Source organism: Leptidea sinapis, chromosome 13 (assembly GCF_905404315.1).
Source record: "Leptidea sinapis chromosome 13, ilLepSina1.1, whole genome shotgun sequence".
NCBI classification, from domain to species: Eukaryota; Metazoa; Arthropoda; class Insecta; order Lepidoptera; family Pieridae; genus Leptidea; species Leptidea sinapis.
In genome coordinates this window covers 1,730,791-1,736,791 of record NC_066277.1, presented here as the reverse complement: position 1 = coordinate 1,736,791, position 6,001 = coordinate 1,730,791, and the positions used below count along the sequence as shown (strand labels likewise).

General features: G+C 34.3%; 1 long non-coding RNA gene across 1 annotated transcript; it reads left to right on the top strand.

The window, feature by feature from the left end:
• The first annotated feature begins 1,184 nt into the window (after positions 1–1,184).
• LOC126967745 (uncharacterized) lies at positions 1,185–4,661 on the top strand. The gene is made up of 3 exons (XR_007730073.1): positions 1,185–1,828; positions 2,353–2,487; positions 4,442–4,661. It is a non-coding gene; the product is annotated as an uncharacterized LOC126967745 (long non-coding RNA).
• Positions 4,662–6,001: the final 1,340 nt, after the last annotated feature.

Below are 6,001 nucleotides of genomic sequence, written 5' to 3'. Positions count from 1 at the left end.
GCCCAGATTCTACAACAGCGGAGGAATCACGGGAGCGTCACCAACCGTTTGAACAGTCTACCCAGTCACCGAGGCATTCGAAGCGGTTTTGCAATTCGAGTTGAAAGTTTTCGAGGTTCGGATCTGGATGGGTGCGTGTCGGAGCGTAGACTTCACTAGTCGAGACCGCTCCAGTTTTGGATTGATATTAAATTTGCCTCTTTCAGATATCAATGGGAACAATTCCCTACTGTCTCTTAGTCTGGCTAATATATAAAATCTCATTATGACAATGTCAATCAATCTGTTGTGTCTTGCTGTCACATAGGAGTTTGTTTACATCGAGAATATTTCTAAGAAAACATGGGTAAAACGATAAAACTAGGCGTGCAGCGAGAGTTATTTAATATGTTGAGTAAATTAAAGCAAGAATAAGAAGAGAAGGAAGCGATTTTGTGGCAAAAAAATAAATGTTAAGACGTCTTGACTGAATTCGTAAGTTAGTACGGTGTAATTAATTTGATACTTGATTTAAGTTTAGTGAGATTAGTAAGTAATTAGGTAAGTAAATTATGTTTCTTGTGTTTCACATAGCTCACCTTCTATTTGCACAGTATTGTTTCAGTGTAATGTTCATTTGCGTTCATTAGTTTAGTTCACTAGAACGTATTGAATGTTATATTGTATTTCAGATAATCTTGAGTTGCGACCAAGAAAACAAATAATATATATAGACAAAACATAAATTTCAGCAGCTCAAATGGAAACAGTCATAAAATATGCTATTGAAAGTATAACACCAGAACATAGAAGACAATGACAGAGCATATTCTTCATGTTGAAGTTCACAATAAAACGAAGGATGGAATATTAGAGGAGCTAGAACCATTGATTATGTGTTCATGATGATAGTTCCAGTAGTAGTCAGACGAATTTATAGAAATAGAAATGTTAGAATCAGCTTTTGATTATCTATATATATAAAAGAAAGTCGTGTTAGTTACACTATTTATAACTCAAGAACGGCTTTACCGATATGGCTGAAAGTTGGTGGGAGGTAGCTTAGAGCCAGGAGACGGACATAGGATATAATAAGTCATAAAATATCGAAAAAATTACGAAAAAATATTATTACAAAAAAAAATCTGATACATTTTGTATGGATTGACATTTTGATGACATCTCGAGAATAGAAAGATTTCAATAAAGTTTTTTGTTAGTTTCACGCTACATGAGTTATAAAATACAACTGACAGTGAACGTCATGTTATTCAAGTTGACCAGTTGGTGTGTTTGTTTCGAGTTTTTATTAGCTTATTGTGCCGATATTATCATTAACAATGTCACGACCAAGACGATCAAATTATTCCCGACAAAGACGTAATGCAACTAGGATTCGAAATATTGCGCATGAAAGGACTGAAGAAGAACAAAAAATTGCAGGTGAAAAGAACCGCGTTAGTATGGATTGTCTTCGTGCTATGAATCACAAGAGCAAACCGTAGCAGCCCGTAAAACGGATCAGCTGGCAATACGAAATCGTCCAGTAAAACCTCAGAGATCAACAACTTCTAGATAATTTTCGACGCACAAGAAGAAGAAGTTTATAAAGTACTGATTTGAATCGAGCATCGTTTCGATACGATTGCAGTACTTATACTGTACTGTAGTACTGCTTGCATACTAGCTTTCACATTGGGCCGATGGACGTTGTTTGCGAGTATTCTGCGGAGAAACGCAAGAATTGTGCTGCCATGTTCTAGAAAACACTCAAAAATGCAATGTTTGTTTCCAAATGATCTCATTTGGGGCAGACATCTAAGAACGAGGATTTAATCCGACATTCAAGGTATTTATTTATTTACATACTTACACACAATACAGTAAAAGAATAACATACGTACTATACAATATATCCTATAATAATAATAATAATAACTTTTATTTCTCACCAACAACCAAAATTACAATATAGCGAAAACTTAAAAATACAGGGGATACATAAGTTTTGGTTGTGGATCGCTGGTGCCTGTGGTAGGTAATAAAATACCTGTATTACTGGTCACCAGGATTCCACTTTTACACAGCGACTAAAAAGCTTGAAATTCCAAAGGATAGAGGTAAATGTGTGTGTGTGTGTATGTGTGAGAGAGAGAGAGAGAGAGAGAGAGAGAGGGTGTATGTGCAAACATGCGTACGATAGGGTGTTCTCGGTTTATAGGTGTGCTAACTACCCAAGACCTCCAGAAGTCTCTCTGTGTGACTGTAATCTTGCAAAAGGAGCCATTCGTGTGCATCCTATGTATTGTGTATGCTAATTCTAAAAAACGTGTTTATAAATCAGTAATACGGGTTTTGCTTTTGATATTGTAGATATAAGGACAGATTCACCATCGTATTGGATCACTGCAACCTCTCGAAGATGCACAGCTTAAATTTTTACAATTATACTTCATGGGCAACATGGACAACTAACTTGATCGATGTCAAGAGATCAATGCAGCAATGGTAATAGCAATTCTTCAGATCTGCAGCAACTACTTAATGAACATTTTGCATGACGAGTTAGCCCGCAAATCTTTTTCCAATATTCCATCCGCAAGATTTTTTTTTTTTATTATAAACAGAACAATGTCTGTCGGGTTCGCTAGTAATTAATAAAGTCTGTTTATATTCCTTTATTTCTAAGGCCACCTCAGCTGTGTAGTGCTTTTCATTAAATATTGTTATTGTATTGTAGGTATTTGATTTTAATAATACATTTTATTGCAAAGAACTCATGTCTCAATAATGTATGTACAAGAACTATGTAATAATTCTATCCTACTAATATTATAAATGTGAAAGTTTGTATGTCTGGGTGTCTGTATGTATGTTTGTACTTCTTTAAAGCAAAAACTACTGAATGTATTTTGATTAAACTTGACAAAATAATGGAGCTTACACACCAGAATAACACATAGGCTATAATTTATAAAACTATGGTGTGAATTATCCAAAATATAAAAGAAGTGTGAAGTAAGTAGAAAAAAAATCTGCAATCTGCAAGATATTCGTCTCCTAAAAATCACAGGAGTTACAAATAGACTTAATAATGTTTAATGTCATTATGTGATCCTAGAAAAAAGTGAAGTGCGGTAGGACGACTGCGGGCGAGGTGCGGCGAAGGGGTCGCTCATAGCGGAGTGCGTGACCCCGAAAATATTTACATGCTCTTGCATCATGCGTTCGGGTCGCACACTCAGCTATGAGTGGGCGCCGGGCAGACAGCGTAGAAGGTTGTGTCCTTAATGCGAATTAATGTATTGAATGTATTGTAATCGTTTTAAAGGTATTTTTTGTGGTTAGGAGACACGTACAGAAAGATACTTTATTTTTATAAGATTATATCGCTAGGTAAGTAAAAAGTAAAGTATACTTTGTTTTGAAATTTGTTTGTGCTGAATGGTTAATTATAAGGGATAACGTTTTTATTTTAATTACATAGTTTAGAAGTTGGTTATTTTGTTATATTTATATAATAGATTACATAGATTAGTATTTGGTTTTCTCTTTGTTATATAAGAATACGAAAGTTTGTGAGTGTGTGTGTGTGTGTGTTTATTACTTCTTCACGCAAACATGTTTGCCGTGTAAAGCCCGTAGGAGTTACAAAAATACATATTATAATGTATATCGGCGCAAATACTACAACACATCTATCTCCAGTCTCCACGGGCGGCGAGTGAAACTTGCTGCAGGGGATGAGAAGTCCCGATCAGCATTCCCCCCACCGCGCCCTTGCGGGCGCGGCGAGAAAATGCCACAACGTTTTACTCGAGGCATTCGTGCTGGGGCTGTCGTACGGTACGGGCCTCTCTGGGTCGTCATAACTTTGCCTGTAGAATATACGAAGGTGGTCAAATACTCTTGCAGATTTCTTTCGATGATCCAACTATGAGTGATCACCAGCAAGTTGACAATTGTGACCTTTACAAAACAATACGGAGGCTCTTTCTTCATTATCAAAGGTGGAATAAAGGATTCAAATTAACTTAATTTGAATTTACGGATTATTCGATGTTATTTTAAAGGTAGTCTTAAAACAAAAAAAAAAGAATACAAAGCCGTGTAACAGTGAAAAATATTTTTCGCCACCCTCAATACGTACAAATTAAATTAAGTGTTTGAATTTATATCAAATTCATTTATTTGAAAATAAGTATGAACGGTAACATGAGTTACCGTCAAAATTTAAGACTTAGCTTTTGCGTTAGTAATTAAAGGGAGTTGCTATTTTGTGATTTTATTTTCTGTAAATCGTAGTAGTAAATTTACTAATGCGTTAAGCTAATGCTATTGCCTTAAGACATGTCATAACTTGTGAGTTTTCCGAAAGTGTCGAGTAATAATGCCCGTAATGCTGAGCATGAGAGAAACTTTAATTATGATGTACTTTGTAATGAATTTTGGTAACATACAGGAACGAGTGTGCTGCAATGCGTAGTGCAGAACAGCGTGTGATGTCATGTGATGCATTGCATAGTATTCGCATGATACAGCCAGGCTCAAGCAATGGAAGACCACTGTCGAATGTCCCTTGGCTATGAATCTGTGTATCGGGGACATTGTTGGTTAGATCTTTATATTTACTAGACAGGGATGGGACATTCGGTCATAACGGAAAATGACATGATGTTAAACTACACGTTTGTTTAGGTTTTAATTGCATTTTATGAAATAATTTTTGATGATTTTTTTTATTTTCATGTTTAATGGATCCAACAGGCGTGGAGTTCCAATTTACATACATTACACAGTTGTTCGAACACTTATATCTGGGGAACAGCTGGACGGTTTTCATGATTTTTAATTTGTTAGTTTTGTCTCCGTTCCGAATAGCAAAATAATATAAAAACATTGAAATGTTTATTTATTTATTTATATTGTTGGAGAATCTACAGCTGAATACTTTACAATAGTCACGTGATAAAATGACAGAAAGCCATTTACAGATTCCCACGAGTAGGTTGACGAATAAATAAAATACTTTCTAATAATGATAATGTTTAGATCTACTGAAACACTTTTAAAAATTTTAGATAGAAAAGAGATAGAAAGCCACATTTTATGTGAGTGTGTTATGCTATATTATTTTAACCCGAAAAATGAATAGACGTTTCCGTGGTCGTGGTTGTCGACTTTAAAAAGTAAGTCGGAGAAAAAACGGTCAAACACTAAAAATAATTTATATGGCAAAACAACGTTTGCCGGGTCAGCTAGTGATTGTATATCATTGCAGTCAGTAACAAATATTTGCATGCCAGGGGCAACTTATTATCAAATTATTAAAATAATTATTAGTGATACTCACTACAATAATACTTCTATTATTGTTATGATTGGGAGAAGAGGTAATTTAAATAAAAAAAAAATACAAAAACTGTACAGTGACTTAAATACCTTAAAAATAGAAAATCTTATAATATTCACATTTCCATACATGCCTGATTTGCCACATGAAAACAAAATAAGATATAATTTGAACAATATGTTAACCCTATTGTCTAATTCTAATTATTTGACATGTAATGATAATAAATTATCTAGTAAAATACAGATAATAGACATAAATAATATAATTAATTATAAAAAATGTAATATATTGACATCTGATAGGTTCTAATAACTATAAAAGACAGATAGCAAAATCGCTATCATATTATTTATTTTATAACACGGCCAACTATTTGGCAATCCCGTGTCCTGCTTCTTTTGAGCAGAATAGTTGTAAGTCGATAAGCACTGCTTCTATTGAGCGGAGTAATGTTTTGGTAACCACTGCTTCTATTCAGCAGAGTATTTATTTAATAACCACTGCTTCTATTGAGCAGTGTACGAATTTAAGTAAAGATTTGGAATATTTTCCAGAAAATTAAACAATAAGACAATAGGGGACTCCTCCAGCAGTTTAAAACAAGTAATTTAACATGTACTAGAATAAGTAATTATTGTAAAATTGCAAACCTGATGCACCAAAACA